Source organism: Arvicanthis niloticus, chromosome 6, assembly GCF_011762505.2.
Source record: "Arvicanthis niloticus isolate mArvNil1 chromosome 6, mArvNil1.pat.X, whole genome shotgun sequence".
In the NCBI taxonomy this organism is placed as follows: Eukaryota; Metazoa; Chordata; class Mammalia; order Rodentia; family Muridae; genus Arvicanthis; species Arvicanthis niloticus.
Window position 1 is genome coordinate 59,504,410 of NC_047663.1, and position 12,248 is coordinate 59,516,657.

Below are 12,248 nucleotides of genomic sequence, written 5' to 3' on the forward strand. Positions count from 1 at the left end.
CCTGCAGCAGGGCCTGAGCCTGGCAGGGCGGAAGGAAGTCCCCGAAGCTGTAAAGCTCTCCTCACTGAATCTCCAGATCAGGACTGCTGCTGCTGGGAGGAGTGCAACAAAAAGTAGCTAACAGCACTTAGTCTCAAGATGCAAAACCATTATGGTTCCAAAATACTCAGCTCTCTGGAACGCAGTCTTTCAGAAAGGCTGCTTCACACTTCCTATAGTTGGATACACTGGTCCCCTAAAGTCTCATGTGTTAAAACTTAGTTCCTTATCTGACACTACTTGGACCCGAACCACCACCCAACACCACTTCCTGCATCTATGTATAAGCTTTTATGGTATTTGCCTTTATAAGCTTCCCCTGGGATGGACTCCAGCATAAGAGAAATGCCCACACCAATATCAGAAACTATTTGGAATAAGACTTCCAGTTTGAGTAGTAGTCTAGTAAAGTTTAAGTTCCTAAGACCTTCCTGGGAATTGACATCCTACTTGACAAGAAAAGGCATGTATGTGGGTAACTGACATCCTGATTGGAAAGTTAAGACATGAATGTTAGACATGTCCCATCCTGGTAGACAAATCAGGACACAAATATTAGACAAGGCAAGTCCCCTCCCACAGTTGAATAGCCCAGCCAATGGGAGCAGGGTAAGTGTACAACAAAGACATGTTCCTAAGGAAATTCCCCCACCCCTAAATCCTGATTGGTGAAATAAGTTAGCACAGATGTTTGTGGATTTGGGGCTTAAAAACCTGTAAAATCTTAAATCAATCTCATGGTTCAGTTCCAGATTCTGGACAATGGCCCTGGTTGACCAGTCCTGGGGCATATGCTCAAAAACTATTCCTGTTTGACTGAGATTGGTGTTTGTGTGGTTTGTGAGGCGATTCCTGGACCCCAACACTCCCCACCTTGCCATCTTCACAAAAGAGGTGGGGACAATGCCTGGCTAGATTAGGTCCAAGGAAACCAGCCCCAGTGAGGTCTACAGCAAGCAGTGGAAGAGAATGAGACCCAGACCTCACCTCCCAAATCAGCCAGGCCACATGTGGGTAAGACCTGTGATCAGCCAAAAAGGAAATACTGGAAAAACAAAATCATTTGAGGTTATCAGAATTCATAAGGAAATAACGACAATTGCTAGAAAAGGCAACTTCTCCCTAACCTTTCCTAAGTTATACAATTGGGTGATGGGAGGAGAAGAATCTGAACATCTGGACTCACACGGGACACTGTAAAGGGCTGTCCTAGCTTGAGTTCTTTTGGGACAAGGTAGCTAAGTACCCCATCTCAGCATTACCTGCTTCCTTCACCAACACACATATGCTGTTCCCACAACCACAATCTGAATCTCAAGACCTATTTCCCAGGCAGCAACTAGAACCATCAATTAGAACCTCATTATATTAATGAATATTCATTAACTTTTTTATTTCTTTAAACCCCATCTTTTGAGAGCTGATGAGAACACTCATGAGGTAAAAACAAAAAGAAAAGGGGGGCATAGGATAGGGGTTTGGGGGGGGGAAAGGGGATGGCATCTGAAATGTAAATAAAATATCCAATAAAAAAAAAAAAAAAAGAAGTACTTTTTGCTCTTGCAAAGGACCTGGGTTCAATTCCCAGCCTCAAATATGGTGTGGCTCACAACTATCCACTACCCCAATTCCAGGTGTTCTGATGTCCTCATCTGACTTCTGTGGGCACCAGGCACTCACATGGTACATAGACAAATATACAAGCAACATACTCATACATATAAAATAAAATAAATGAATCATTAAAAAAATAAAGCCCAGCTGGGCAGTGGTGGCACACGCCTTTAATCCTAGCACTTGGGAGGCAGAGGCAGGCGGATTTCTGAGTCTGAGGCCAGCCTGGTCTACAGAGTGAGTTCCAGGACAGCCAGGGCTACACAGAGAAGCCCTGTCTAGAAAAAAACAAAAACAAATAAACAAAAATGTACATATGCTACATATGTGTTCAACCACTGAGCCCTTCCCCCTTATTTTAGGCTTTAAGTCAGAAGTCAAAAATTCAACTGTGAGCCTTCAGGGTGTGTCACTTGCTATGCACTCCACCCTGTTCATTTATCTGTAGAGGATTTCCCCATTCTTAAGTATAATCCTGAGAATCAGTTTTAAATGGCAGTGTAATTATCAGTGAATCAAATGGCTATCATTACTTTATCATTCTTTTACGTTTAGATGTCCAGAATGCCATCAATGACCATGCAATGTTTATGCTTCTTTTAGATATAAGCATAAACTAAATGTCCCCCATGGTCATTTGTGAACCTAGATTAATTTCTCTGAATTTAGTTTCCCAGTATTTCACATATACACAATTAGCTTTATAAGCAAAACTGTAACAGAGCTCTGCAAAGATAATACAATTATCGTAACATTGTGCAAATATTTTAAAGTCTTAAAAGAAACTTCTTTGGAAAGCATGGTCACGGCTGACCACTGCACCTAAATATGAAATAAAACAGAAACCTTTAGGTCAACCAACAGACTGCATTCTTTTCATTCCAGGGCAAAGGCTAGACTTGCTTTTTAGTTATTGTTTCCCTTTTGTTTCTCAGATTCATGGAGCCTTATTTGGAAGTTTCCCCTTCTGGCCTGCAATTGTCAGACAGCTGTGATGGGGATGCAACAGTACTATGTAGAAGTTCAAAATGCTTTATAATGTGGATTCCCCAAAGCATACAACACAATCATACACCTCTAAAAATCAGAAGGGTCTTCAGGATCTGTAACGTGTATGTGTAGCTCAGATCTTGTTTTATCAACATGAAAACTCATCAAGTTGAAAGAAGAAGAAATGAGCTGAGAGTGTCTGAGTCCAGGGTTTTGTCTAGTCATCCAACCTACTGCCTAGAAAAAACAGAATTTGTTTATTCAGTTGAATCCATTTCTTATCCCACCTCACCAGAAGTCTCTTCCTGTATTCATCTCTTCAGGCTAACCCACATTCCACTTTTCAAACACAAAACTCTGACTCTATAGCCTTGAGGGGTGGTGAGCAGACTAAAATTCCTCCAGAGACCATGAAAGCCACCATACTGTTAAGTCTTCCTGGGATCCTAGCCTAAGCATTCTCTGGGCTCTCTCTCCTCCTTATCTGCTCTCTGCCGCTCCAATCATGTACCAGCACCTAGTTGCTTTTTTTTTCCTTTCCCCTGAGACACGGTCTCACTATGTAGCTGTGGCTGTTTTAGAACTCACTATGTAGACTGGGCTTGCCTCAAATTCACATAGATTCACCTGCCTCCACCTCCTGGGTGCTGGGATTGAAGGTATCTCCCACTATACCTGGCTGCTTAGTTGCCTCTTAAGAATAAATGTTTTTAGTGTGCCTCCTGGAGAAAAATGGGAATAATGGTCAACATGTGGAAGGGTCAGTTATAAAAAATTGTTGAGGAAACATTCAAGATCCTGGAGGTGAGACGTACAATATGGGCTGATAGATGGGCAGCCCAAGTATCTTCCTTGGGTGCCAAGACAAGAATGGCACCTGATCAGGCACATGTACAATAACTGTCTAAGGAAGACAACATAGTTACATAAGCTAGTCCAAGCCAGGAACAGGAAAAGATTTTTAGGAAAGCTAAAAAGTCTGTGCCCCACACATTATACCTTTTTGTCTATATGTTTTTATTGTGGTAGTAGGGTCTCACAGAGCTTTTTTTTAAAGTGTCTCTAAGCCAAGTAACTACCATCTTGGGATGTTCAACTGCACCTCTTGTAAATCTCAGATGGGCTTGATGTGTTTACTTCTCCTCATTGAGAGTCCAAAAGGGTCATGAGACCCTTCCCTGCATATCCAGCAGTTCCCTGCTACCTGTTGTACACAACTCAGCCTTAATTGCACATGCCTTTGAGGATTGGCTTAGGAGAGGGAGGGTTCCATCTATGTGGCTGAGAGGGAAAAGAGCTTTTCCAAGTGTGGCCTGTTGTAGGAAGAAATACCCACAACTCTGCAAGTAGCCCCTCACCTTTGTTCTGTTAGTTTATCTGAGGAAACTTTGGCAGAATTACGCTTCAGTTTGTCATTGGGACCTTAGCTTTAGGAGAAGAAATAGACTTTGCTTATGTTTCCCCCTGGAAAGGAATTTTAGCAACATGCTAGATAAGCACAGATACCTCTTCTACTGAGGTATACCCCAGCCCTCTGTTTTTTATAAACAGGAGAAGCAACAACTGGTATATACATAGTCTGGCAAGTTTGGTCAGTTTCCAGGTACCAGGAAAAGATCAGAATCAGAACGTGAGAAGTGAGGAAGGCCCAGAATGCTGACAAGCAATATGGGCTGACTCCAGGCTTCAGGGGGGCGTTGAGCAAAGTCAAGATCAATGGCAGAATTAGCATTAATAATGATGACCCTAGTTGGGCATGGTGGTGAGCAGCTTTAATTCTAGCACTCGAGGGGCAAAGACAGATGGATCTCTGTGAATTCGAGGCCAACTTGATCTAGAAATACAGTTCCAGCATAGCCAGGGCTACACAGAGAAACCCTGCCTCAAAAACAAACAAACAAAAAGATGACTGAAAGGTGATGAAAAAATAGTTAATGAAAAAGACATCTTGCAATACTTCAGGAACTGTTTTACAAATAAAATGGCTAGCACAAAGTTATGGATATCACAATGATATAGACATTTTAACTTAATAAATATTCCAAGCACCCACATCAAAAAGCTTATAACTTTGCAACTCTAATTCCAAAGGATCTGATGCCCTCTTCTGACTTCTGCAGGTCACCTCTGTACATACACACATGCAGGCACACATACACAAACAAAGTAATTCCAACCAAAGCATAAGGCATAAGAACTGGAATGTCCCAGAAAATTAACAAGCCAAGGAAGTGGTGAGTGGCAAGCACATAAATATGCACACATACAATCACAAAATCAACATATCTATAAACACACATGTACCTTTCCTACAAATACTTTTGTTTACCTACAAAGAGACATTTCTTTATTAGTCTGAGGTCCATTAAGCACGTAATCCCATGAAACTTTGGTACACTATGTTTTCAGATGGAAGGAAAAGAAGAGACCAGAATACAATCATCAACAGATAATTTCCGAATACTTTTATGACCACTGTGAATAGTCTCTTTGTTTTATCTATTTTGAGATCAGAAGGTTAAACTGCTGATAAATTTAACCTCCAAGATATTTTTTTTTTTCAATTTGGCTATTAATGTTAGGGAGAAACACAGGACCCATTAGAAAAAAGAGATGATGTTTTATGTGCCAACATAAGAAGATTTTCAAGGGCTTTAGAGGTCATTGCACTAGTTCTTTACTGACTATAGTTTCAGGTCAAATTTGTGACTGTACTTGTCCAGGTTTATCATAAGCCCTAATTGTTAACATTTATCCACAATGAGGACAACTAGATGGAAATGAGGAGAGGATCAAGGAAAAAGGACCAATTGTTCTGGGCATTACAGAAAATGCCCATAATCCCAGCACTCTGGAGGCTGAGGCAGTAGGTTTGCCAAAAGTTCAAGGTCATCTTGGTCTGTGCAGTAAAAGCAGGCTACCAGGAATACCAGAACAGAGACCCTGTCTCAAAACACACACCCTCTCACACTGTTCTAAAGTAAGAGGATTAAATAAGAAAATGAGCAGAGGAAGCTACTGACAAAAGAGCATCTATGACTAGCATGAGTTACCCAAACCAGGGAAACAGGCATTCTGACAATGAAGAGAGAGGCAAGGAGCAGATTACTTGTGCCCCAAATAAGGAAAACCTACCATGCACAAACTTTTCTAAAATTCATAATCTTAAAACAGTTTAAAAACCTAATTTTAAACATTTGCCCATTCACATTAAACTATCTTTTTTTTTTTTTTTTTCGAGACAGGGTTTCTCTGTGTAGCCCTGGCTGTCCTGGAACTCACTCTGTAGAACAGGCTGGCCTCAAACTCAGAAATCTGCCTGCCTCTGCCTCCCAAGTGCTGGAATTAAAGGCGTGCGCCACCACTGCCCGGCTACATTAAACTATCTTAAACCTACCATTTCCTGAAAATTCAGATTTCTCCTAGGAATATGAGGGAGAGTTGCCATGAACTCATTAGAGTTCTACCCAAAGGACTGTGCAGAGAAACAACTGGGAACTCAACATCCATGGGAAGCAGATGCTGAATGTGAAGGTGGGAAGGTGGCCATAGGGAGGTAGTAGGCCAACAAGAGGCTGAGCTAGTTAGAGGATATCTTGGAAGAGGCACTGTCATAGAGGCACTTCAAGAGGATCTGCAGAGCCTGCACATGCGTTCACAGGAATGAGTAGTGCTGTACAAACCACACTGACCAAACTAGAGCCATAGAAAAATTCCTAACGTAAAATAATCTGAGGCTGAGGAGTTGGCTCAGTGGTTAAGAGCACTCACTGCTCTTGCAGAGGACCCTGGTTTAATTCCCAGAACCCAAATGGTGGCTCACAAACGACAGTAACTCCAGTTCCAGGAGATCCAATGCCCTCTTCTGACTCACAAGGACATCAGATACACATGTGGTATACATATTTATACATGAAGGCAAAATATTCCTATTCATAATATAATAAATCTCAAAAGAAAGAGTAAAACAATTCAAAGGATTATAACTATGCAGATAGGGTTAGGCTTACAACCCAAAATAAAAATATCCAGACTACATATCCAAAAGGCAAAATCCAAACTCTTCTTTGAGTTAGAATATATATTAGTTACTTTTCTGTTGCTGTGATAAAATACCATGACCAAAAGCAATTTAAAGAAGAAAGAATTTATTTTAGTTTATGGCTCCAGGGGAATAGAGTCCATAAAAGACAGATTAACTCATTTATTTATTTATTTATTTATTTATTTATTTATTTTTGCCTGATCTGGTCCTAAACAACAGACATAGATTTGATGGTCATTATAATTTTTCTGTTCATTGCCAAATAAGAAATAATTTACATATATATCAAATTATTACTTGCCCCCTCTGAAAGACAACCATCTTTAGGAAATGCACCATGCTATCTAAATAGCATAGAAAATTGCATCTTCCTCCTTACCTATAAAACCATCTGGGCTCAGGCTAGTTTAAAGTTAGTTTCTGATATCCTCCAAGATTCCTTGTCTGTCCTAATATTTAATTTCTTTTCTCTTCTCCCATCTCTTTCACCTCCCCCTTCTATCTTAAAGATCAAACCTACCACCTCATATATCCTGTGACTTTAATCACTGAGCTGTACTCCCAGGCCTGTTTCTTGTCTTTATAAATTGACTTTGTTACTTTTTAATTTTATCGAAATCTATTGTTTTGGTTTTTATTCTACCTTAACCAAACCCTCCAACATCCCTTATAACACGAATTGTGTGTCTGTTGTACATGTGTGTGTTTAGACCAAAGGTCAAAATGACCTTGGGTTTTGAAAAAAAGATCTCCACTTTGGGACACTGCTTTTCAAGACAGAGTCTCTTGGAACTTGTGGATTTGGCTAGACTGACTGGCCAGCAAGCCCCAGAGATCTTCCTGTAGAGATATGCTTCCCTGGAGAGACTACAGGTGCAAGCTGCTGTACCCAGCCTTTGTGTTTGGGTGCTGGTGATCTAAAGTCAGGTCCTCATACTTGCTTAGTCAGTAGGCATGTTACTGACTGACCCCCACCCCCATGTGTTCTTATACAGTCAATTTGGGGGTATTTTTTCTGGATGAATCTAATGCTGGCTGTAGCTTTATCTACTTCGTTATTTTAACAAAGCCTCACTTCTGTATTGTCCCACTTAGTTGTTCTCTCTTCTGTTCTTTCACATGTATTCAATAAACACTAAGCGTCATCCATGTGCTACATGCTAAGGGCAGAGAACAGCAAAAAAGAATGTCTTTTTTCTGTTGTCCAGCCCGGCTTACAATTCTCAGGTTGAGCAGTCCTCCCTGTTCAGCCTTCCCTGTTAGCGGGGACACAGGTTCTGCAGCCCCATGCTCTGCTGGCTGTTTCCACATGTTCTCATCTAGCACTGACTTCACTCATTTCCAAGCTTTTTTACTTGATAATAAAACCTTTCTGAAGAATTGATCTGCCTATTGTTTGTAACTTCATCACTATTACAATGATTTCCTTAAATGATTTGTAAGAATAGCTATCAATTCCTATTGAGTCAAATTCCTAAATGTTTTAAAAAATTCAACTCTTATTATTTATAGTTTTATTACATTATGGTCATAGGGTAGACAGTAAAAATTCCCTTAAAAACTCTAATGATGTTTTCTTTCTGTATTTAGAACAGGTCAACATTTTAACCATTCTATGAACATTCTGGAAAAATGGCTTGTGTATGACATGTGGTCAAATTCTTCCAGTGTTTTGCCCATCAGTGTACTAGATTGGGCAGTGCACTAGATCTTACCAGTGTGAAAGGTCTCCCCTCTCATTGGAGGGATTTTGTGCCCTGTGTCATTAACTGATTGTTTCTATTATTTCAGTAGAATGACCTTATAAGTCAGATAAAGCCAAGAGAGAACCTGGTTAAATAAAAAAATTGTATTTGCTTTACTATCAAGAAAGATACTGACTTAAAGATATAGAAAATATGAAAAGAATAGGCAACCTGTCCAGTCAAAGGCCTTTGGAATTAGATGGGAAAACATCTGGACATTGAATGTGGGAGCTGACCAGGATAAGCAGGGAATGGTGGCACAAGCCTCCCTGGGGCTGAAAGGGAGACAGAAACAGGTGGATCTCTGAGTTCAAGGTCATCCAGGGTCTTGTATTTGCCAAGCATATGCTCTTCCACTGAGTCACACACTTTACCCCTTAGGTTTTTAAAAATATATCAAGTTTATTAACAACTTTAGTATAAAAATATGCCAAAATTTTGCAGCTATATGGTAAATATAGCACCATGTATATTTTGATACTAACAGTGTATTTAGTTGTTTTTTTTTTTTCTTTCAGGCAGGGTCTCACTATGTGGCCTTGGTTGGTCTGGCATTGTTATGTAGTGGAATTACAACACATATATGACTTACAGATGAGCCTTGAGAGATATAACAGTGAAAATGCATTCAGTTCCTCTTCTTCCACAGCAAGGATTAGTGCTGAACCATGAAGGTTAATAAAAAACAGTAAAAATAAAAACTATTTTGTAGTCTTGTACAGATAACCATAATGCCTTTGACGTATATCAAAAAATAAAATGGAGCCAGGCACAGTAGTACACATGCTTAATCCCAGCATTAGGAAGGCAGAGCAGGCAAACATCTGTTGTGTTCAAGGCCACACTTGTCTACATAGTGAGTTCAAGGATGGCTAGGCTATGACGGGAGATCCTGTCTAAATAAATAAATAAGCAAACAAACAAATAAATAAATAAATAAATAAATAAGGAGACAAGGAAGGAAGGAAGGAAGGAAGGAAGGAAGGAAGGAAGGAAGGAAGGAAGGGAGGGAGGGAGGGAAAGAGAAAGGGATTGAGGGAGGGAGGCAGAAAGAAGAAAGAAAGAAAGAAAGAAAGAAAGAAAGAAAGAAAGAAAGAAAGAAAGAAAGAAAGAAAGCAGACAGAAAGAAAGGCAGACAGATTGATGATAAGATAGATGGGGCTGGGGTTAGCCCTGGGCTTGATCCTCAGAACTGAAAAAAAAAAAAAAAAAAAAAAATAGCATGTGCCTGTAATGCTAGCACTTGGGAAGTGAAAGCGGGAGGATAGTAAGTTCTCAGCTCACTTTCTAGGCAGAATTATAAAACTGCACTCCTCCCTCTGGGTCAATACAACTCCACACTGGCTGGGCTTGTCCATTCACTTAGCCTGATGCCTTTAAACAGTACACAGGCTGTAGCCCTGTGGCAACCTGCCTAGAAACTGAAAGGCTGTTAACTAGACCCTGTAGCAAGTAAGGATGTAGCCTTCACTATGCTCTTTTAATTATAACTGCCCTTGAACATGGAACTTCTGTCTTTAACCTGATCATTTTTCTTTACCATCCTGCAATACCACAAAAAGTTACAATGAACTAACTCAGAAAACCACAGACATAGGAGAACCTTGCTGCCAGTATAGATGCCACAGAGCTACAGAAGCAGCCTCTAAGAACTTGGGTTCTGCCTAAACACTCCTCCGAAGGGGGTAAGAGCATCACCTGAAGAACAGGCTTATGCAATCAGTCTTCTCAAGCCTCAGAAGGGATCTGAGAGAAGGAGAAATACCATTATTCATTTCCTCTTTATTACATTTATTTGTTTACTTGTGTGTGGTGAAGAGGAGGTCAGAAGACAAAGTGAATAAACTAGTTCTCTCCTTCCTCCATGTGGATTCTGGGGATTGAATTCAAAGGTTACTAAGACTTGGTATGTAGCACTTTTATCCACTAAGCCATCTCATCCTCCTTTACCCTTTAAATAGAACATCCTTGTCCAAACATCTGAGGTACTGTTGCCAGATAGCCCTAAAGGAACATCACTAAGATCTCTAACTGAGAAAGAACACATCATCCAGATGCCACCAGGGTCCTAGGATTCCACTTGGCTTCTGACCTTAAAGGCACATCCCCTGCTTCCCAGCAGCTTCTGGCCAATGACCACCCACAGCGGAAGGACTGAGGCTGGTGGGCAGAAAGCTTTAAAATGTCTTCCAATGCTCAGCTTTGCTGTAGAACAGGCTAAAACTTCATCAGATGAGCATGATTCTGAGGCTCTCCCAGTAACTGCACTTACAATTGAAGGGTTTTCCCTCATCAATTCTGCTTCCTCTTTCTTTGGTCTTACTTCCTGTAATAAACTTCATGCATTCCTGGGTGTCAGTTCCCAAAGGATATGATTCAGACTTAGGTGTTCTTGCCTCTTCTGGCCTCCTATTCCCTCTTCCCACTACCCTCATCTTTTCAGAAGTACTTGTTCAGATCCTAGTTCAATGCACCAACTGTACATTCATCTTGCCCAGAACTCTACTTCCTAGAATCTCACTGTTAAGTTTCACAGCATCTCATGAAGGCATTACTGAAATCATGCACATCCTTTCAGCCCACAGTTGAACACTTAAAGCCTTTTCCAAGATTTCCAATCAACTATCTTTACTTGCAGCAAGCCAGAATACATTCCCATTCTGAAATCATACTCACTTTGAAAACCCACAACAAAGGGCTGCGGATGGAACGCAGTGGTGGAGCATGTGCTTAGCATGTGCAAAGGAAGCCCTGAGGTTCCATCCCAGCCAGATATTAAGATAAAATAAGCCACTGGCATACACTTATCTTTTGATCTTCTTAGTCATTAGAAAGCTTTAAAATGTAAGGGCATTTGGAAATTAGAATACCAAACAACTGATCAACAATAGTTAACAGTCTCCTTTAAAGGTTTTTTTTTTTTTTTTTTTTTTTTTTTTTTTTTTTTGGTTTTTTGAGACAGGGTTTCTCTGTGTAGCTCTGGCTGTCCTGGAACTCACTCTGTAGACCAGGCTGGCCTTGAACTCAGAAATCCGCCTGCCTCTGCCTCCCAAGTGCTGGGATTAAAGGCCTGCACCACCACCGCCCAGCTCCTTTAAAGTTTTTAAGTAAAGGAACGAATAGTTTCTCACAATTCTTTGGCACTGACAAGTGTTTTTTAAATTTTACATACCCTTTACCTAGTTTATCAATAAGCTAGCTCATGCAAACTTTTCTCAATAGAATAAACAATAGATTGTTCTTATTTTACATTTACTGGTTATTCTGTACAAAGAAATTCAGATAACTGCTCTGTGAGACCCCTTCTTATTTTATATTTACTGGTTATTCTGTACAAAGAAATTCAGATAACTGCTCTGTGAGACGCCTATGTACACTACACAGTAACTCACCCCTAAGATTTTTCTTTTTTCACCCCTAAGATTTCAGTGTGGCTGTCCAGAGTTTTGAGTAATGGCTGGTCTAACAGTCCAGTGTACCACAAGTGTCAGGAAGGCAATGGCGGCGGTCCAGATCCAAAGGCGCTAGGGTGTAAATGAAGGGGTTAAGTGACTACGGTTATACATGAGGCACTGCTCCAGATTCAAAGCATAAGGCCATTTCACCTCAGAGCCTCAATACTGTCCTCAACTTAAAAGCTTCGGCCTTGGTGGCACAGTATGGAGAATAACTGCCTTCCAAGTTAAACACTTTAAAATTACTACTGCTTTGATTGTTTTTCCTTGTCCAGGGGTGCTACTTAGAGGCACTCAGAATGTTTGACACATCAACTTGGGCTTTCCTACAATACCGCCTCTAACAAGACTGGGCTATTT

General features: G+C 40.5%; 1 protein-coding gene across 9 annotated transcripts in view; it reads right to left on the reverse strand.

Moving 5' to 3' along the window:
* Specc1 (sperm antigen with calponin homology and coiled-coil domains 1) overlaps window positions 1-12,248 on the reverse strand; it is a 261,968-nt gene that overhangs the window by 127,649 nt on the left and 122,071 nt on the right. The window lies entirely within an intron of this gene.